The sequence below is a fragment of the Aythya marila genome (assembly GCF_965140915.1).
Source record: "Aythya marila genome assembly, chromosome: 2".
In the NCBI taxonomy this organism is placed as follows: Eukaryota; Metazoa; Chordata; class Aves; order Anseriformes; family Anatidae; genus Aythya; species Aythya marila.
In genome coordinates this window covers 92026076-92049478 of record NC_139043.1, presented here as the reverse complement: position 1 = coordinate 92049478, position 23403 = coordinate 92026076, and the positions used below count along the sequence as shown (strand labels likewise).

The following is a 23403-nucleotide window of genomic DNA, read 5'->3' as shown; positions in this document are numbered from 1 at the left end:
ATGTGTATAAATTGTAGAGTTCCTACATAAGTGATAGACAAGTACTTCCCATGCAAACACTTTAGGCTGGCACAGCTCTGAAATTTAGAAACCACAGGAGAAAGGATCTGAAAAATTCCTGAAATCTATTCTTTTTCTTTTTTTCTTTTTTCTTTTTCTTTTTTTCTTTTTTTCTTATACCTCTTTGTTTCCTAGAAGGTAGAACATTAGGAGTTGAATGTTATTTAAGCATAGAATCATAGAATATCCTGAGCTGGAAGGGACCCTTAAGGATCATCAAGTCCAACTCTTGACACCGCACAGGTCTACCCAAAAGTTCAGACCATGTGCCTAAGTTCACAGTCCAATCTCTTCTTAAATTCAGACAGGCTCGGTGCAGTGACCACTTCCCTGGGGAGCCTGTTCCAGTGTGCAACCACCCTCTCTGTGAAGAACCCCCTCCTGACGTCCAGCCTAAACTTCCCCTGCCTCAGCTTAACCCTGTTCCCGTGGGTCCTGTCACTAGTGTTAATGGAGAAAAGGTCTCCTGCCTCTCGACACCCCCTTACGAGGAAGTTGTAGACTGTGATGAGGTCTCCCCTCAGCCTCCTCTAATCCAGGCTGAACAGGCCCAGTGACCTCAGCCGTTCCTCGTACGTCTTCCCCTCCAGGCCTTTCACCATCTTCGTAGCCCTCCTCTGGACACTTTCCAACAGTTTCATGTCCTTTTTATACTGTGGTGCCCAGAACTGCACACAGTACTCGAGGTGAGGCCGCACCAGCGCAGAGTAGAGCGGGACAATCACCTCCCTTGACCTACTAGCGATGCCGTGCTTGATGCACCCCAGGATACGATTGGCCCTCCTGGCTGCCAGGGCACACTGCTGGCTCATATTCAACTTGCTGTCTACCACGACCCCCAGATCCCTCTCTTCTAGGCTGCTCTCCAGCGTCTCATCGCCCAGTCTGTACGTGCAGCCAGGGTTTCCGCGTCCCAGGTGCAGGACCCGGCACTTGCTCTTATTGAACTTCATGAGGTTGGTGATCGCCCAGCTCTCCAACCTATCCAGATCCCTCTGCAAGGCCTTTCCACCCTCATTCGAGTCCACAACTCCTCCAAGTTTGGTGTCATCAGCAAACTTGCTCAAAATACCTTCTATTCCTACATCCAGATCATTTATAAAAATATTGAAAAGTACCGGTCCTAAAATGGAGCCTTGAGGGACCCCACTGGTGACCGCCCGCCAGCCTGACGCAGCCCCATTTACCATAACCCCCATAAGCATGCAAGGCTAAATTCTGCTTTTGACTGACATGGGATAAAACAATGTTACAGGTTATCATTTGTACCTTGGTCATGTGGGCTAGGCACTATAGAAAGCTAATATTTCTTTAGTGTTTTGTCACCTACCCAAAACAGCAGCAAGAAGAGCAAAGCTCAGAACCCAGGAAAACGTATACAAGATGATCAAGGACTGACAGAGTTGGATCATGCTGTTACTGAGGTTAGTAGGAGAGGACTAAATCTTAAGAGTCCCCAGATGATGACAAGTAAGACATCTCATCACAGTGAACTGTTAGGAAGAAGGAAACGGTGGAAATTTTATAGTTGACACCAAACTAGTAACATGATCTAAATATGAAATCCTCTCCAGCTTTGAAGTCTGCACTGTTTTGGGCAGGCTTTGAGGGGGAAAGACTGGTTTGCATCAGATGACCTCCAGAGATCCCTTCTATCTTAAATTTCTCTAAATTCTATTTAATTTATATATACATTTTTAATATTTGTAACCAGAAATGTAGAACAGCTCAATAAGCAGCACACAATGCCAATAAGATCTTCTCTTGTTTCAGGGCACAGAGTTTTCTTCAAACAGTATTTCATATGATGGAGGAAAGAATTCTGGTGGTCAAAAACATACAGGACTTCACTAGAATGAAAGCAAATGAGCTATTACATGAATACATATAGGTTAATCTCAGAGTTTAAGCCTTTATAAAAATTTGCATCACTGGTGAAATCAAGTTACTTATCACCTAGAGAGCCTTAATGGATTAAGTGAAGACTTCTGAAGAATCAAGTTCTGCTTCTTCTGTGCTGTAAGATGCTACACAAATTACTAAAAAAGCAGTGATAAATCAATATATATGAAATGTTGCTCACCACAAATAAGTAGGGAAGCAATTAAGAACAAAGAAAAGTTTACTCATTCTAATTTGGATTGCATATATGTCTGAAAGTCTGAAAAATCAGTGTGATGCTTTGTAAGATTTAGCTCTTCTGTTGGAACAGGAAATGCCACAGGGCCTTGGCACAGAAACTGCTGGAAGAAAATTCTTTGGCTTCTGTTTTACAGGAGTCAGACTAAATTATCATAATAGTCTGTTTTGGCTTTAATCTGTACTTCACTTCTTCACACAGGTTTTGTGAGGATAAATTCACTTGGGTATTATTGGTGATGGGAGTAATTTAAGTAGATAATAGATATAGAATGTTCCTTCCAAACAAATAGATTGGCAATTAAAACTATGAATAGCATAGTCAGTTCTCCAGTTCCATTATTAATTATCTGCATACAGAGGCAAATACACAGATCTATGTATAAACAGTGTTTGTTTGTTTGTTTTTAATAACAACAATCAAATTTACATTTTTGAAACCTTAACATGTTAATCATAAACATGTGCATTAACTAATTCTCCCAATATTCTAACAAAGTAGGAAAATAAGTATTCATACTCTTTAGTTGAAGGAAAATCAAGAGACTGAGGTGAGCAGCAAGAGATCTTTTCCAAGCCCATGTTTCAAATTAATGGATGAATTTAGCTTCTGGTTCTAGGCTCATTCCCTCACTCCATGTTGCCTCTAACTTGATTAGTTTCTTATGACTAACCATTAATAATTCTGCATTATGCAATCATCCCTAGGTAAAAAAGAAGTTTACTCTTAATAAATGACAGTGAAGCTAAACAATTTCAGAGTACCACAAAATGTATAATAATCAGATTAATTAAAGTGGACTCAGTCTGATTATAGCCATAACCTGATATACCCAGCCAGTCAGTCTCTCATAGGCTCTAATTGCCAGACAAAATTACATTTCAAATGTATCAGGGAAACAGAATCTTTTCCTGCATTTTGAGCAAAGTCATTACTTTACCTCTCTGCAAATTGTATAAAATCAAAAATAACCCTTTCTACTCCTCAGTAAAGCAAGTAAATGATGAGAAAAATATAATCTGTGTAACGAGCAGAAGCCTTGGTAAAGCAAAATGAACATTTTCAGTGAACGGCAAAAAAACCTTCCACTTGACAGTGAAGCAGAAGTTATTCAACTTCAACAGATCTGATCTGGTCACTCAGGACAGCATTTGATCAATTAGTCTCATTTAGCAAAGTACTCAAGTGCATGCTCATAATAGCTTGATGTCACCTTCATGGTCAATAGGTTATAAGGACATACCTGAGCAGTGTACTGAAACTGAATCTTTGCTATTACATTTTAGTTCAAACACATGAAGTAAATGAAACATGATGAGGTACACAGGTGTTGTCTGCCATCCTGTAAACAGGGAATTTTGTGTCTAGTTAGACTCACAGAGCAGTGTAGATGGCAAACCACTCAAAATAGTCGGTAAATGAGAGTTTACTCACGTTCTCATCAAAGATGATGTGAACAACATGAAAGACAGCTATAAACATAAGTTTCAAAGAGGGCAGAATTTAAAATTCAATTATTTTGGGCACAATAACCACTTCTGTTTCTTTGCTGGTAGGAAATATAGCTTTGTCCTGCCTGCTGTCTCCAATACTATTAAGGAAACATGTAGGGGAAAGCTTGGAAACTTTCAAACAGATAAGGAATGTTTACAAACAACAAATTATACTGGACAACTGGAGCGGTTTCACATCCTTTGGGGTTTGAAAATCATGTAATGAGATATCAGGTTTAGTGTTAGCATAGGGAACATTAATAGCTGTAACATCTGCCTAACTGGCTCTATGGCCAAAGCCTCCCTTGGTTAATATGTGGAGGAATAGCCCTGGCACAATTCCATAGTGCCAGGCCATGCCCCCACCTCTTGACACCATCTTGACATGCATCTTGAGATGCTTCTTCCTCCATCTTTTTCTGTGGAAGTGAATGTGTATGGATGTGGTTAAATGTGAAATTCAGGGGCAATCTGGGAAATTTATATATCTTCTTCAGGATCAGGCTTTTTGGAAAGAGAGAGGACTGTGGTCACATTTGTTTTCCTTCTCCTGGCCCCAGGCCAAAGGATTCTCAGCACCCTGAGTGACTTTTCCTGTCACTTACACAGATGGCAGCCTGATGGACTGATAGTGCCACCCATAAATTAAATTCCAATTAATGATATTATCTCCTTGATATTTAGTACTAGTGTCCCACGCCACACCCCTTCCTTACTCCCATTACTAGTGCCCATGCCTACAGAGCCTCATGGCACAAGCTTCAGGCAGAAAATCAACTTTGGCCTTCAGCTTCTTCATTTGCTTTCTCTTGTGCTTGGTCTCAGCCCTGGTAGCTGCTGCAACCTCAGGATTTCACCTGTGACCAATAGGACCAGAGCTTTAGCAGTACCTTGGAGGCTGAGGTCATGTTTGCATTGTGGACCAATAAGCCAACTTTTCAGTCTAATGGCACTGCTAGTATAGCACCTCCACAGAAGGTAAAGGCAAGATTTTCTTCTGAATTGATCCAAGAGTCATTATACACCTTGCGCATTAGGCACATTGCCAGTACCACGTATCTAACACTTAAGCAGCATCCACAAATTCAGTGTCAATGACCATTCTCAAAACACTATCATGCAATGAATACAAATTAAATCCACAATCCATAAGTTTTAGTGGAAGTGAAAAACTCCCTGTTTTCAGGTGGTTATTATGCAAAAATGTATATATTTGAATAAATCAAGAGAAAGCATTTCCATTACTTCATGGAAATTCGGAAACCCAGAGAATGTCTTGGATCACTAAAGGGTCTCCCTGTTAGTATAAGGTATGTGGGTATTCCCATGGGCTTTTAACCAATACTCTGAAAACCTGAACATGTTTACCAGAAATGTCAACCCAGTAAACTTGGATTCTTGTAGAGACAGTGACTAAACCATAAGAAAATCTTTCAGCTGTTCCTACCAAAATCATGCAGGTTAAGGCCAAAAGCTCAATTACATGACCAATACTTCTTCCACCTGCCTCCACTGGTCTTTAACCTAAAAAATATGGTATAATTCACAGAATCATAGAATTGAAGTGGTTGGAAGGGACCTCAAAAGATCATCAGGTCCAACCCACCTGCCAACCTCCCTGGGCAGAGTGTTCCAGTGCTCCATCACCCTCACCATGAAGAAGTTCTTTCGCATGTTGGTAAGGAACTTCCTGTGCTCTATCTTGTGACCATTACTCCTTGTCCTGTCCCTGCCAACCACTGAAAAGAAGGTGGCCAAATCCCCATCTCCCACACCTCAGGTATTTATTAATTCTCTGTTATAAAAATTAGATTGCATATCAATAAGCCTTATATAACCTACAAGTAAATAACAATGTTCTTTGGGACTGCTCCCATAACTGGTATGAATATATCAGATGTGCTCCTCCTTCCACAATAACTGACTAAAGTCTAAGCACTAACAGGATTTAAAAAAGGTTTTCCTTGAGTATGTTCAGAGTAGAAAAGATAGCATACACAGTAGGTAATGCTGTTCAAAAATAATTATATCATATTCCAGAAACAGTCACAGGTTGCTCTAGGTTGAGATAATGGAAACAATTTAGGGTGCAATTTAAGTTAAACCTAAATTATATCTGTATGAGAGAACTATAAATTCAGGGAGAGAGGGAAAGCAGTAAGCAAACAACTGCAGGTTTTCAGTGAAGTAAAACTCTTTGTGTAATTGTTGAACCTAAGTTTTTAATCCATAATTGAGGTGATTATTTAATTTAAATTTTATTAGGAACCATGCACTGTAGCAACATCCTCTTTCAGTTTACACAAACCAGGTGGAAAACATAGGTGTGAAGAGCTAGGATGAAATATTATATCTCACTGAAATTCAGCAAGTCTAATTATTCACCTAAAGGACTGATTAATTAGGTTTAGAGGAAGGGAAGAAGGGAAGGAGGGAAGGAGGGAGGGAGGGAGGGAGGGAGGGCGGGAGGTGTGGTTTCCATCACAATAAATACTTCCTGTAAATGTACTGATATTCCAGTAGGAGCAATCAGAAGGAAAACAAATTATAGTGGGACACTACTAGTATTTCTGAGCTTGTACAAATCCTTTTCTGTATGCTACATAACAAACACAGTGAAGTACTTGTAGACCTAAGAAGCATTCCATCTCCAATTTCCAAGATCAGAGGAGTTTTGCTAAATCATGTTGTACTTTCTGACAGATTCTAAGGCAGAGAATGATGCTACTCAGTTTTCTTGGGGGGAGGGAGGGGAAGTAATAGCTTCTAGAACTTGACTTTTTTAAAAAAAAAAAGTATCTAAAAAATGCCTTTGCTTTAAATTATGACCAAATACTTACAATAAATCCAGATCATACTATTTAGCAATTATTAAAAAATGTTGACATTTCTACTAGTTCCTTACAGCTCTTAAGTTGCTAATGGACCGTGAAATTCAGTCACAGACCCTGATTAGTGGAGAAACAATCCTTGTTCTGAAAAGTCCCTTTGCAGGCTGTGTCTGTATGTGGGACAGTCCTGCTTTTAAAAATTGAGACTGCCAAGCTATGCCCATGCAGTTTTCATCCTCCTTTGATTTACTTTCTATTTATTATTATTAATGTGCATTGCAGTGTTCCCTAGCAGTCAGATAATGCTGTGCTTTTGTCACACAACAGACAAAAAAGGACAGTTTGAAATCTGCAGATAGTAGTCCTTGTAAAGGACTACTAAGGGAAACCATCTTGGGCTGAAAAACATAGTTGGGATCAGATGCCCATGCTTATCCCACACTGCATAAAATGCATAGAAGGCTATGTGAATAACTCATGTCCTCATGCAAGCTGTAACATTATCATACATACAAAGGAAGTGGCACCTAAAATTTAACTGCTTGAAAAATAAGTTACAATTGACAAAACTAGCCTAAGATATTTAGAACTCATCTCTTTCCTGTAAAAAATATAAAAGTCAATATTCTTCAAAATGTTGCAAGCATTTACATTTTTGGTAACATACATTTATAAGGACATTGCATATAATATCATCCAGCAATTTGGCTTTAGTTAACAGAGTTAAATGTATCACGTGTTAAAAGTATCAAAAACCTGGATGGAAGGAGGCACTGCTTTGAACACACATCAGTTCTGAAGCTTGGCTGGGGCATTCTTCCTTCCAAATATGTTGCAGATTCCCATCCAAAATGTTTTCAAATAAAATAACTAACTAACTAAATAAATATATGTATATATATATATAAACCAATAACCTTTCTTTGCTTGCCATAACAGTTTCCATGGGGAAATATTTGCTTTTTTTTTTTCAGCAGAAAAGTTTTTATGGAACAGCACCTCCCAGGCTGCTGTGATGTATTCTGCTTGCCTTTCTGTCTTCTGCTGCAGTTATTCCACTTGGCATAAACCACTAAATACTCTTTTTTTCCACCCACAGCCATAAGCTCAAATTTGAGTAGAATCACCACCACCATAGATTCACTGTTTTATTCCTTTTCTTTCTCAAAAACAAAAAACTATTTTAGTTCTTTTACCAGTGCAAAACAAAAATGCTGGAGCCACCTCCAGCTTCCAACTCTAACACCATTCAACAATTTCCCAAGTCAGGAATCAGCAACAGGCCAACAAACCAAATACAGATACCTAGAGAAATATTTTGCCCTCTGATGCACCATCCAGAAGAACACAGCGCCAAAGAGATCAGATATGATCAGATGAAATGGAAGATACAACAAACCCAGCATCCTCCACCCTGAAAATAATCAGTACAAGGAAGAAAGTATGGATTAATTCCAGACAGGAACGCAAGCAAGGAGACCCTGGTTACCAGTGGAGCACTTTGTGTACCTCTCCAGCAAATTCCACTAGATCTCAGTAACTGTAACGGAGCCCCATGGTCTGCTACAACATCATTTTTCTGTAAAAGCCATCAATTCAGGCTTACACCCTACTGCAATGTTGACCCACACCACATAAACATTTCATGTATTTGCTGCTCCCACTTCCAGACAAGCTATACACTGGCAATGCCCACCCTGAGGAGCATCCTATTTCAAAACTGGGCAGCAATGACTCAGTAATGCTGTAGGTGGCTTGTTGGCACAGCATCCCCATCAAGTCTGATGTGGGTCTGCATACACTCAAAAACAGAGTACCTTCTCTACATTTTGTCTCATATAACATACTTCATCAGTCACTAGCAAAGAATGGCTAAATTGCAAAAGATGGAAGGCAGCTGTATTGGGTTTACGTGCCAAGGTTTTGGCGGCAGAGGGCTGCAGGGGTGGACTCTGTGAGAGGAACCCAACAGCTGCCCCATGTTAGTTAAGGGCCAGCTCTAGACAGCTCCAATGGGACTCGCCGCTGGCCAGAGCCAACCCAATGAGTGATGGTGTTTGCGCCTCTGTGAGAGTATATTTAAGAAAGGCGGGAAAAAAAAGACCTTCTGTGCAACAGCAGCTGGTAGAGAGGAGTGAGAAGCAGCTCTGCAGCCCCCCCAGGTGAGTGCAGCAGGAGGGCAGGAGGTGCTCCAGGCAGGCAGCAGCAGTTCCCCTGCGGCCTGCGGAGGGGCCCCCGGTGGAGCAGGTGGATGTGGCCTGGAGGAGGCTGTGGCCCATGGAGAGCCCCCGCAGGAGCAGGCCTGGGGCCGGAGCTGCAGCCCGTGGAGAGGAGCCCCCGCAGGAGCAGGGGGTCTGGGGAGAGCTGCCGCCCAGCTGTGGGGGACCCGTGCTGGAGCAGTTTGTTCCTGGGGGGTGGACCCCATGGCATGGAGCTGTGTGGGAGCAGTTCCTGAAGAGCTGCTGCCTGTGGGCAGCCCCCGCAGCCTCAGTTTCTGAAGGACGGCATCCCATGGGAGGGACCCCGTGTGGAGCAGGAGCAGGGAGTGACCGTGAGGGAGCAGAGGAGACGAACGTCAGGGACTGACCACAGACCACATTCCCTGTTCCCTTGTGCTGTGCGAGGGGAGGAGATGGAAAAGGGTGGATGGAGGGAAGGTGTTTGTAGTTTGAGTTTCTCACTGCTCTAGTTTGTTAATAATAGGTAATACATTACATTAATCACACTATGCTGAGTCTGTTTTGCCCATGATGACAATTGTTGAATGATCTCCCTGTTCTTATCTCAACCCTTGAGCCCTTTTCATCATATTTTCTCTCCCTTTCCCTTTGAGGAGGGGGAGTGAGAGAACAGTTTTGATGGAGCTCAGCTGCCCAGCTAAGTAAAACTACCACAACAGACAAATTCAAAAAAAAAAATTTTTTTTTTCTTTCCCAACTACTTTGAGACTTACAGACCCTTAAATTTTTCTCAGTGGAAACATCAATGCAAATTAAATCCTAAAGAAAGTAAGCATACTTTTCTCAGTTATGAGCTGTAAAGTCTTCAGTAGGAGCTCATGGATTTTCATGCATGTGTAAAATGTATACTAAAAAACAGTCCAAGAGAATTAGGAAGCTTTTTAAGTCTTGTCACATACATTCTGGCTTTTACTAATACTAAGCATACCATAGTTATATCATCAATTAAATCATATATAATGATATTATACATATAAATTCTTAATCCAAGAGCTGCTAAATAGAATACAATTTCAGTAACCTCAGTCTGCAACTAGAAACTATCATCTTGCTACTTTCCCACGTAGAATTATAATTTTTTGAAATCCTACTCTCTTACACTGAAAACTCCCTTCAGAAAAACTATTTTTCAAAGGGTTGTGTCAGACATGGGATTCCTTCAGTTCAACATAAAAAATAGTCAGTGAGCAGGTTTCAAGCAGACATTGCTTCTACCTTGAACACAATTTCTCTTTCAGTGCCAATTTTCATTTTAAGAAGTGAAAAGGCATCCTCTAGGGATTGCTGTGTATCCAAATAAAAGACGGAATTAGAAATTAGTCTTGTAAAATGCTGTTGTTTCTCGCTGACAGGCAAAACAGCACTTGCAGTCTTGTCCAACCTGCATGTGAATGATTTCTACTGTATCCCATACAATCTGACCATGTTTGTCAAAACTCTTGGTACCTGTGTAATTAAAGGGTAAAACAAGGATAACTAAGGTGATGTTAGAGAATATCAGGACCAAGATTGGCTGGCCAATAACTGGTTTTGCTTAGCCAACAGAAAATAACTCCTAGCCTGATGCACACTTTCCGTGCATTTCTTATTAAAAAAAAAAAAAAAGAATCATGAAATATATACAGACACTATATTTTTAACAAACTGAGTAAATCAAATATTTAAGCACTGCAAACAATACTTGAAATAAATTTTTTATTTTAGACACCTATATGCGAATGGTGTATGTAAGTATATATGCAACACCATGATGAAAAATGAAAATTTCTCGTTTGTTCCCTGTTTCTTGCTTATCAGTGCCTAATTTTAACTGTTGCAGATCTTAAGGAAAGGTTTTCAGGGAGCTATATATAGCATTGCTCCAAGACCTACCATCTAAATGCTAATAGCTAATTTCAGGACCACCAATTCTATATATATATATACTGTAGGTTGTCTCCAAACATGAATTACTTACATTGTTTGAATATGGAGCTTCATCTACTACTGAACTGAAAAATTGCTATGTAACAAACTTATGTAACAAACATATGTAACAGACCATATGGCTCCAACCCCCCTGCCATAGGCAAGGATGTCACCCACCAGATTAGGTTGCCCAGGGCCTTGTCCAACCTGGTCTTCAATGCTTCCAGGGATGGGGCATCCACAGATCCTCTGGGCAACCTGTTCCTCACCACCTTCTGAGTTGAGATTTTCCTCCTAACCTCTAATCTAAATCTCTCCCTTGTTTTAGTTTAAAACCATTCCCCCTTTTCCTGTCATTATCTGACTGATCAAAAAGTTGCTCTCCATCTTTTTTATAAGCCCCCTTTAAGTACTGAAAAACTGCAATGAGGTCACACCAGAGTCTTCTCCAGGCTGAATGTCCTCAGATGTTTTTGTAACCAAATAGGAACCAAACAGGAAAAAATTTTTTTTGAACTTTTTTTTTTTAATTTAAAGTAAATTTAATTCTATTGTATTTATTTCCACATAAGTAAATATACAGAAAGTAAAAATATTATAGTTTTTAATGCTTGTGACAGTATATTGAATTAACATAATATTGTACCCTTATTTTACTAAGGATCATGTACTTATAAGTGAATGCACAATTATGTGCTTTATGGATTAAGAAGGATATTAAATAGTTGGCTCTTGGATACTCTTCTACAAGTTATTTTGAAACCTAGCATTTATTTTTTTTTTCTGTCATTACATGGTTGCACATATGATAGAATATCTTCAGAGGCTGCTTTGATTTCAGTGCTAAAGACTGATCTCTTTCTATGCACAAGTACTACATGACTTTATGTATGACTATTTTAAGGGGGTGAAACAAAAATACACACAAAAAAATAAACAAAATTTAAGTTTAATAATTCAAAACTTTTAGAAGGTATATCATTCTTCACCCATTTTTTTTCAGATCATGTTTCCAAATGAAGTCCTAGCTGGCATAAAGAAAGCAAAAACCTAAATACATGGTCCACTCCTCCGTAAGTTAAAACATATAGTAAAATCATCTGTAAGCACAAGGAGATGATGTCATCTCAGTCTGAACATAACCCCATGAGCACTATGTAATAGAGCAGGAAAAAATAATTTATGTAATCAATGCATGATCATCAGCTTGCAGAAGGGTCCCCATTGATTTTGCCATTTGATCTTCTATGAACAATTTCAAAGAAATCCCAAAATTAATACATCAAGCAAATGCCAGGAAAGGATCAAGCTAAAACATTGCCTAATATTCAGGGTAAACACATGAATGGCATGGATGCTCAGGTCACAGCATGCAATTGCACTGGAAACTGTGAAAACTCTCAGTAATGTCTTTCTACAAGTAAAACCAAAAGCCAGAAACCAGTACATTTTGGCCAGATAAACACTTGAGCTTACAGTCCAGATCTGCACACGCATCTAAACACTTTACTGTTATTTAACATTCTCAACATGAGATTGGCTTATGAATACTTTTGTTGGAAGAGGTTCTCAGTGCTTCCAGCTTCCAATACCTACTGCTGGCCCACAGCTCCTGCACAGCTGGGTATTTTCATTCTATTTAGCAAAGACACTACAGCTAATTGAAAGCAATGGAGTCTTTTGGAAGGCAAAGAAAGTGGATATTAAACCTTTCCATCTCCTCAAACCAAAATGCTCAGATTCAGTCTCTGCTAGTAATTTTAAAGTAAACAAAGCCTCTCTGACAGCAAAATGCATGACAAATCCAGCAAAGAATAATGTTTCCAGTAAAGGCAGTTTACATTTAACTACAGTTAAACTGAGTACAATCCCTCTTCAGACAGGCAACTACCATTTTCGATAATTCCTCTCATTCCCAGCTGTGGGGATTTTGCAATTCATCTCCTGATGGCTTTCACTCTCAGAGGTGAGGGACCTGGATTAATTCATTTCACTAAGCACTAAATAAGAAAGTAAGTAAGTAAATAAATAAAATGCAGCTCCTCTCTCTCCTTGACTGTGCCAACCTTAGGTGAATGGTACAAGTAATTAGCCCTGACCTGTGCTTCCAGTGCTGTCCTTACCCAGAAAACTTAGAGAATTTATTAAGGAAATCACATACCTGCTTTCAATTACTCCATTGTATTGAGCTATACTTTCCCCCCCCCTCCTGGAAAAGAAACTTATCAGTGCATTCAGCCTCCTCCAAATTTGCACACTAGCATAGCCAGTCACTTGAAAGGAAAGTCCATCAGAACTACTGCTCTGGTCCCACCCCAGGCAGTGAAGGAGTGGTGCTAGTGGGAGTGGAAGGACCTAGCTTGTACTCAAACACTCGGTCATCTGGAGAGGAGCCTGCATCCCTGAAAGCTTACTTGTTTAGTTTTGTTGTTGTTGTGGTTCTCCTCCAACTGTGGTAATCTAAGGTGCAATCTCTCCCAACCTTGCATATATTTTAGGTGAACACTATTAAAACACCATAAGTAAGTCCAACACCACTGGTGATACCTACCAAGAGAAAGATTATTAAAAATGTCAGAGGCTGGACATTTTACAAAAAAATATATATATATATATTTATTTCTAACTGCTGATTCATGACTTTGTAGTATGATGTCAGAAAAGAGAGCTATAACGCTGAAAGTTCAATAGAATAGTGAACCGAAACTCATGATTAAAAAAAAAAAAAAAAAAAAAAAAAAAAGCTGCATTCTTGTGCTTTATTTGAGAAGGATATTCCCAACAATATATTAAAAAAAATAAATAAATAATTGCAAGCTCTTGTTTTATAAGTACAGGAAGCTTTTTTTGAGAGGAAGAAGCTCATTAATGCACCGATGACAATCTTAAATATTGTAAGATTCAAAAGAAATGTATGAACCAATTTTCCATCTTGGAAACTCTTTTTTTTCATACATGAGAAAATGTCTTCACAAAACAAGGGTCCTAGGGTGTTTAAGACTCCACTCATAAAACACGTCGCTAAAGGAAAAAAAAAATCTAAAAGAGCATATTTTGTACATCACAAAATGTTTCTTTTTTGTTGATTTGTCAGTGTTCCATAATATTGAACTAAAACAACATCTTCAACAATGTGAAAAGTGGGAGAGAAAAAAATCTCTCTTGAACAAGATCTGATGTGACTTTGCAGTCATGTTTATTCTCTAAAGAAATGCTTTTTTTTTTTTTTCATGAGAAAGTAAACTTTTGTTGGGGATGAAACACCACAGAACAGTAGTAAATGTTTAACCAGGGAGTCTTACAAAAGCTTTTCCAGTTTCTCACTGATCCAGTACCCTCTTTATCTGAACATCTTGTCTGTGCATTTTACAGATTTCCTAGCTGCTATAATTCTTCCAGACTGATAGCTCCCAGCAGCACTGGGTAGCAGCAGGGCCTCATTGTACCAGCCACAATACAAAGCACAATGGCAGGCGTTTTATCTGCCCCAAATTGCTTATAATCCAGCGGCCGTGATGCACAGCTCACTGCTTATAGCACAATCACAGCTGGGAAACAGGACGTTGTTTCGTAACGTTGCTACCATCTCACACAAAGAGTTAAAGGCACGTTTGTCAATCCAGAGCAAAAAGGTTTCCTTTTGAAAGCAATCAAGCATTTGAAATCTCTCTAGCCACTGACTATTCAGGAAACCAAAATATTATCCAGGACACAGCCTCCACTTTTACCAAAGAAGCAACATGCTTCACAGTCCTCTGGCATCGGAGTCATTTTAGGTACAGTTATGTCTTTTGGCAAAAGCAGCTGAGGCTTTTCCCTCCCTGGGCAGTATTTTTGCTCCCAGGCTGCAAATGATCGTAATTTCATAAGCATCAGTATAGAAGGGAGTATGGGAGGGAGGGGGCTGGGGGAATAAATCATGTTGGCTGCTTTCTGTATGTAGGAAACTGCAAACTGACTACAGAAGTTGCTTGATGAATACCAGGAATAAATCTCCTGGTTTTGTTTCCACCTTCCATTTTAAAATCAGACTTTTTACATACACGCTCGCCTGCAAGGCTGGGACCTCTTAGTGATCTTTAGTCTGAATGAGCTGGGAACTGCAGTCTCTGACACACTACGGCTTAACCACAGGGTTGCTAATTTTCTCTTTTAGGCATAACTAATAATGGTTTTTAAATGAAGCTGATGCAGAAGCACTGCTGTTTCTGTCCATACCTCGCACACACAGAAGATTTTCGCTTCTTCAGAGCTAATTCAGCATTTACCCAAATTATGTAAATGAGACTGTCTAACAAGAAGGAAGAAAAACTTAAAGCATCTGCTTTAGAGGAAACTTCTGTTCTGCTGACAGTGGATCTCTTTCAAAATGTTCGTCTCCCAACACTCAACCCTGACCCTCCATCCCCTGGCTAAAGATGGAGTTTGGACAAATCTTTCTCTTCAAGCAGTAACAAAAGGATTAAAAAAAGTTATCATACAAAAACCTGGTACATGAAGAATGGCTACTACTTAACACCTGCTTAACTATTACATCCAGGCTATGTCTTTTCTAAAGGCAGTTTTGATTTTTCTCCAAGAGTATTTCTGGGATGGATGCACTAACTGAAACCAGGTTACGATGTCTCTGCAGCCCAAGGTATTTCATTTCAGCTTTCATGATTAACAAGCACACTGAAAGCACTGTGAAGGTATTGGAAGAGCAGTGGGTTTTTCAGGTGCTCTTGCTCTCTTACATGTAAGTTTGTGGCAGAGGTAATGGAAGGCCAACACTAATTATGCTGATATTGTGCAAATTAGAAAGCCACAGGTAGAAAGCTTTGGGGGAAAATAGTATAAATATGCCACATGGAAACATGAGGTACAGTCACAAGCTACATTTTCTTTTATTTCTTGCAGCAAGTTTCATGAATGAGAGAGAAAGCCTCCAGGGTACAGGTTTGCTAAATGCACCTTGCTGAGGATGAAGCCAGCTTTGCTCTTTCTTCATAGTTGACTTTCAACTGCCAGACTTTGATGGCAGAATTCATCAAGCTTCTGTCTGCTTTCAGAAGAAACACCCCTTATAATATTACTCTTTGGCCAGTATTATTAATTCTAACTGTTTCAAAAAACACAGAGAGCAATTCAGGCGCTATGCTTTGTCAGAGGCGGGGCTGCGTAGGGTGGGTGAGGAAAACACGAGAACATCCCATTAAGCCTGACCTCCACACATGCAGCAGCACTGACCTGGACACGGATACTGCTGTGGGCACTAGCACTCTCTGGGGTAGCTGCTGATCTTTTGAACTCCAGCTTGGAAACAAATTCCTAAGGTGACCTGAAAGCCTAAGGGTCTGCACAGCTCTAGCACATGTACAGTCTACATGATACAGGATATGTCCTGATGGAGAGACAGTATTAGGTAACCAGTATTAAAGGAAAAGCAGCACTGAAGGGAAGGGCGGAGGATGAGTAAGGAGGAGGAGAAGGAAGGAAGGAGAAGAAATCCCCAAAGGAGAGACCCGGGAGATGAATTAGCAGAGGAGAGAGTCAGTGGATTCGTTTTTGCTTGTCTGCCCAGACCTTGGGAAAGCTTGTAGGCTCAGTTTACTATATTTAGAAATGGATGTCTCCCTGCAGGTTTAGTCAGTGATTTGATCTTGCTGCAGGAAGAGAAATGGAGAGGACAGAACATCCTCCCGTTCCACCAGCACTGAAATTATATTTTAGATACATATAAGCCAAAATAAAAGACTCACATAGTTTTGAATCTGGATGTGGAATTAAATATACTTACATAATTTCAACATTAACGGTTGGGCATGAAAAAGCAATCATTCCTATTTCCTGATCAAATCTAGTCTCTGAAATCTAATGTAGTTTCCCAGAAAAAGCTGGCAGGTAGGCTGGATTTCACTCTGAGATACCACTATTCTCCTTCCCTTCACACCCCACCATGTCTTTACAACAGAAACAAACCAAAACTGTTTGCAAATTACCAATAAAACAAACATCTTGCTTTTTAGTAACATGGTTTGGTGGTAGACCTGTCAGTGACAGGTTAAAGGTTGGACTAGAAGGTCTTAGAGATCTTTTCCAACCTGAATGGTTCTATAATTCTATGAAAGCATAAATCCCAACAGATTTTTAATTCAAACAAACAAAAACAATAAACGTGTTTCTGACGCAAAACACACTCCATTATTTGGCTGTGCCATCTTTATGCCAGCTGAGCAAGGGAAAATTGGGGTTCAATTAAGAGATGCTCTCAGCTACTTGATATCAATTCTATGGTAAAGCACAGCTGGAAGAGACAGCTGCCTATTAAAGCCACAAGGAAAATAGATGTATTCTGAGGGAGAGGAGAGGGGTTCCTGCTTGACAACATTAAATTCAAGTGGTCTGCAGGGAACTTTCACTTTGAGAGCACTGAGCAGCAAAGGCTGTCCAGAATGGATACAAATACATTGTCAAGCTGCTGTGACAGACCCATTATGGGTGAGCAGCTTAGCAAAATGAACTTGATCTAAACTGTCTCACAATATAAATGCCACGAGTTCAGAAGGGCTTGAGCATCTGATTGTCCCAACCTTTACTGAGGTCAGCAGGAGAATGCTGGCAGCAAAGAAAAGTGGCAGGTCAAGGAAAGCCTTGCCCACAAAGCCACCACCCAAGGAAAGACCCTTTGTTACGCGCCAGTGCTGACCCACTGCAAGACTACACTTTTTCCAACAGACATGCTCTCACAGTTGCTCTCTTCTTGTCCAACTACAGAAAGAAAATTTAAATGCAGTTACAGAAATCAAGCAATACATCTGTTTGCATATGCAGGTTTCCCAAGTTACATCAAAACCTTACAGCACATGACAATTTTTATTATCACAAACTACTGAAAGATAAGGAAAAGGATGATGACTTAGTGTTGGTAGTGACTTGAAACTTGTTAAGTTCCATTTCCACAGAGGTGTTAGCAGTAATGCTTGTGAACTCATACTTAGCAGTATGCATGTGATATGCATGGATAAATGAAGGCTAAAGCCTCATTTTTTATTTATTTATTTATTTTTTAGTTCTCTAACAGAATATCCAACACAAAAATAAGTTTTAAAATAACAGTTAAAGACATGTTGCAACTTTTATTCACAGTTATGAGATTATTCAGGAAAAAGTGTTTCAGCATATGCTTATGTCCCTGTAAAGTCTCAAGAATGTTCTTTAGTGATCTCTGCATCCATGGCATCAGTAACTCAACAGCAAAATTCAAGGGATCTTCAGAATAACCATAGGTGGCAGGATAGGGACTGAGAAAAGGTGAAGTATATTATTGCAGCTCTTCAGGAGGGCTTTTCTCATACTGTGATGCATTTATTAGAAAATACAGAGTCATTTGCAAGATATCCTATTATTTATTTCCTTTAAAGCAAAAAGCTTTATCCCTCTTTTAAGATCTATCCATTTATTGCAAAGGAACTGTCAGAACAGACACCAAAATTTCAGAGATGTCTTGGTAACTCAGCACAAGACAAGCATTGCTGTACGTGTAGATCCAAGTGTAGAGACACGGGAAAAGCACATCAGATCAAAGGCTCAACCAAATATGCCCAAAAGGAGAAACTGAAGTGCAGTAGGCACACTCATCATAAAACTACAGACTACTAGTTTATTAAGATAAAACCTTGGCCTTGCTCCACATTACATGTTTGATGCCACAGAATAGGAAGAATAACAGGGATTCCCTCCTGGGCAATGACCAGCTATCCCCACACGTTGCTCCACTGATTAACTACTACTGAGAAATCAGGCAAAAGCAAAGTTTCATGCACAAACCAGGTCACACAAACATCACTTCTCTTTCCTCTCTCTGTTTTCATCTCTCCCTCTTTTTCAATGCTATATCACCACTGATCCATCTATGAGTGAAGCCTTACTACAGAAACACTGTTTTTAACCTCCACCCAATAAACAGACAGCTGACGCTATGTATACTAGCCCAAGCCAAGCTCCAACAGTGAGTTTCATCCCACTACAATGTGGCCAACGTTTCACGGCTTCTTCATGGGATGAGGATTCTTCAGTCATGTCCAGGAGTTGGTCAATATTTATCATACAGACTAAACACTTTCTCACACAGTTGCCCAAAGAGCTCTAAAGCCACCTGGGTAATTCAATCACCTTCTCTCTGCTCCCCTTCCTGACCCAACTGACACATTTTTTAGAGCAAGACATACAGTGTGTAATACAATACAGATTTTATCATCTATACACCTCAGTATTTGCAGGAGTGAACATCTTAGTACGAGTTCTAGCTTTGGAGGGTTTTTGAAAAAGGGCATTTGCTTCTTTTATACAGGCCAAGCCTTCACTGGTGGTGGTTGTTGCTGTTGTTGTTGGGTTTAAAATCAGAACTAGCTATAGTTGTTATGAACTCTGATTAGATATCCAATCTAACAGACTGAAAATTTTGCACATAAGTCTCAAAGGACTGCATTAGATTACCAGTAAATATTTGATGAAAGTACATGCTCTCCATTTTTTCAGTGTGTCCATATTAAAGGAAAAGAGATATCAACTTGTGGAAACGTTCTCTAAACTAAGTTAACATCATCAAGCCATGACCTTATCAGATAGGATAAAGAAAGAGCCATTAACATAAGCTGCTAGGCTTCCATGAAACCAAAGAAGAAAATAATGAGGCATCAGGCAGAATGGTGTTAACTAAAAATCAAAATAATAATAATAAAAAAATAAATTAATACAACAGCCTCTAGTATTTGCTGTGCATATAATATCAGGTTGTTAATTTTACTGACATCTTTCTGAACCTCTGCATATTACAGTGTCCCCTACCAGAAACAATGCTGGCAGAACTGAAATAGGCTCATTTTCAGGAGCTCTGTCTCCACTAAAATTTTATTGGAGTTTTCCTCAATTCCCAGTTCATCTCTGTGAGGAACAGTACTCAGTGTGCTGAACTGTAAATAGAGTTATTAGTGTAATAAATCGTTCTAATAATCAATTTAAAAGCAAAACAATGCAGGAAAAAATAACTAGAGGAGTGCCATTAAGAATAAAACCTGGCTATTTCTAAATCTTTTCACATGTTCAATTATACTGGTTAGCACATGCTAAGCATGTTAAAGACATTGTGTTAAAAAAAATAAAAAAGAACCGCCACGGTTCAGCAGGATATGCTCTATGGCAACCTCCTTTTTAATGAAAACCTGTAAAGTAGATGAAGATCATCTTGTGATGACTAATTCTTAAACTTGGACTGGCTCTGACTTCTTTTATATGTAGTGTGTGTTAACTGTACAATTTACCTTATTCAGCACCTCTCACTTGCTTGAACTCTACATTAAAAATGTTCCTCCATTTTTTAAACATATCAGCTATTGGTATTATTTCTTAAAAGATAAATAAATTTTCACAATTTCCTCTGGCAAATTAGATTCCCTTTTGCCATCCTTAGAGAACCTGACTGAACCTGGCCTCTACATCTATGATTTCATATCTTTTTCCTCGACAAGCTACGTAAATGGTAATTAAGGCAGGATGAATCAAGGAAAGCTACTATCACAACAGGTAATGAAACAGTAGGAACAAGAGCAACCCAGTGAAATGAGCCAGGGATAACAAAGGACATTTTAAATAATATTTCTTCACCTTCCCATCCCCAGCAGCTTCTCACTGTAGTTCCTTCTCCATAACCTCTGCATCTGGGCTCTCACTTCAGGATTCATCCTCTCACTTCAGGATTCATCCTCTCACTCCTAGCTCTGTATTTTCAGCTTCCAGGAATTTCTTTCCTTGAGCCAGCTGCTCATGCCTGCCTTCTGCTTTCAACAAAGTGCTCTTCTTGCAACAATGAAAGTCTCTCCATCCCTCTCCCCAATAATGAGTTCTCTACACATCAGATCCACTGGCTGACATCTATTTTCCTGATTTTTTTTTTTTTTTTAGGACACTAATAATGGTACTTGAAAAAAAATTTAAGTTCCATGATCTGACAGTATTGCATGTGTCATAGAACTGTTACTCTGTCACCCGTCTTTGGGTTTCAGCCTGCTGCAAAATTTGTGTGCCATTTCCTCAGGATCAGACCTGATGGGCCAAATCAGGCTTTGTATAAAAGCAGGCTGCCCTGAGATGTTGTGGAGTCTCCATCTCTGGAGATTTTCAAAAGCTGCCAGGACATGGTCTTGGACAGCCTGCTCCGGGTGTCCCTGCTGGAGGAGGGGGTTGGACCAGATGACCTCCAGAGGTCCCTGCCAACCTCAGCCATTCTGTGAGTCTGCATTCTAAAGCATTGGATACTTGCTTCTGACATGGTGAGGGGAAAATTGACCATGTAATTTTAGCCTCTTTTATGGAAGGATCCATTTATAAAATGCCTACATCTTTATGACATGAGGAGATACCTACATAGACACAAAGAGGAAAACCTCTCTGAAAAGATGAGCTCTAGTAGTGTCATCTGTTCAGACGAATCCTTCCATTTCTGCAAGGAAAAAAAGATCTACATATTTCTGCAGGACTATTTTCCTTCCTCTGCTTCCCATAAGAAAGTAAGAATTGATTTATGCGAGCCATAATAAAAACAACACAGCAATGGAAAACCATATCCATTTGACCCACCCAGTGTTACCAATCACTCTCACACAACACTCACATTTCTCTCATCCAATCCTGCAATAGGAGCACATCTCTCAGTCATGGAATTCATGGTCAGACCACATTAAGTGCTTGGCTCTATAATGTATTGCAAGGTGTATTACACACATACAGAGCTATATTTTATAAAGCAAAAGGTTTATTATGGCTAGGAAGGGACGAGTGTCGGAACTAGAAATCAAAACATACAGACATTTTAGAAACTACTCAAGCTATGTGCTGTATGGAATGGATGGCCAGCTGTTCTGGTGCTAAGTATACTATTATATATTTTACATTCCCTATTGTTAAATTTACTGACATTTGTTCATCATCCCAATGATGGACCAGTGCTGGCAGTTTGCCTTTGGTGGTCTGTACCAAATTGCCTGAAAGATGCAGCTTAAAACAAAACAAAACAAAAAACAAAAACAACAACAAAAAACATAACTACAATATATTTGGTGTCTTGCAGAGAAGCAATTGAAGTAAAATAGTCTGAATGGAGCTAATTGTCTCCTACACAGTTTAATAAAGCAAATGCTCTGAAGTATCAACAAGTTCTAGAAACCTATCATTGTGTTCATACTAGTAGAGAAAGAATTCTCTACTTTCATTTTTAAATCCTAAGCATAAAAACAAAAACAAACAAACAAAACCAGACAACAACATTTACTGTAAATAGAATTAACAAAATCCTACCAATATGTATTTTTTCTAGATTACTTCAAAAAAGTTCATCCACAACTTGAAAAATTACATCATTAGGCAGTATCCCACACCGGATTTCAGAGGTGACAAACAGTTATTTGTCATTTCCATATTTTTTCAGATTTCCCAGAAATTTCTACTGCAAGCTTTAGCTCAACTTTGTTTGTCAGATCAACTCTATCCAATTAAATACACTTGTTTACACGCACCTGCCTGAGTGGGACAAGAAGTGCAGAACTGCTTCTGACTGCCACAACCTATCCACTAATCACTTCCTCACTCAAGATGAGGTCACATCCTTTCAAATTTTTCTCTACTCTTTCTGGAGCTGGATCAGCCTCACATACTCCAGCCTAAATGAGACCTCTGCTTGGTCATGGCACTGATTCATGACTGTAAGGCCTGTAGCTTTATGCCCTAAGTATTAAACAACTGCCATGGACAGTAAAGTTCAATGAACAGCACCATAAAAAACTCTACCCTTACTTTAGTATGTCATTTAGGAGGTAGCTACATGCTTGGATACCTTCCTTACAACACTGCTCATATGATTAAATAGATGAAGAGAACAGAGAAGAGAAAGACTGCCACTAAGTAATTTAGCATCACTATTACTACATCCAAACAGTTATCTTTCTATGAGCATGTGCTCTATGTACCAGTTATAATGGATTTTCTGAGCTGTCTCCAGATAAGACCAAAAATCCTTTTTCACACTAAAATATCTTACCAACTTACGCAGCAATCAGGCATACTGAAGCTACGTTTTGTGTTCACTTGTCTCCTGACACATATCGCTTCTGAAATAAAAGCTCATTAATAATAATATAAACCCTGTTTTTGAAGTGTCATTTGGGAGAGTGCAAAAGAAGTCAGATTTTCATTTCTCTTCCACCAGCACAGATGCAAAATAAGTAGGATAATACATCTACTTTGCACTTAACATAATAAGACATGCCAAAATAGCTTACCTATCACATCAGATCTCCATGAGCCAAAATTCCACCTCAATCTGAAGAAATTGTGACCTGTTGGATATGAAGCAATCCATTTTCACCAATGATAAAAACTCGTCCTCCTCTACAACAGGCTAGAAAGCCACAGATTTTTGTCAGGAAGAAGAAAAAGCATTTTGTCACCACAGAGAACTTAGCATCACAAAATTTTCATTTTGCTTTCTATTATGATTCAAATGTTAACAGATATCTTAGATTTCCCAATCAGCAGCCTGTTTTAATTTTTCATAGAGACTTTCACTGAGATTTGTATCATTAGGATGATGGCATTTGGTTCTAAGAAGCGTCTCAGAGAAAATTAGTCCCGCCCAAAGTTTACTAATTAAAAAAAATATAATAAAAATTGTACACACAAATTCTTACAGTGCTGAC

The 23403-nt window shown here is 39.3% G+C and overlaps 1 protein-coding gene across 4 annotated transcripts in view; it reads right to left on the bottom strand.

Moving 5' to 3' along the window:
- Positions 1–23403, bottom strand: part of LOC309874774 (poly(rC)-binding protein 3-like) — a 424882-nt gene that overhangs the window by 295934 nt on the left and 105545 nt on the right. Inside the window, exon 4 of one of the 4 annotated variants that reach the window (XM_082753316.1) lies at positions 22987–23043. The exons of the other annotated variants lie outside the window; for them this stretch is intronic. The gene's annotated coding sequence lies outside the window, so the exon portion shown is untranslated. The remainder of the gene's footprint in view (positions 1–22986; positions 23044–23403) is intronic. 4 annotated transcript variants of the gene reach the window in all.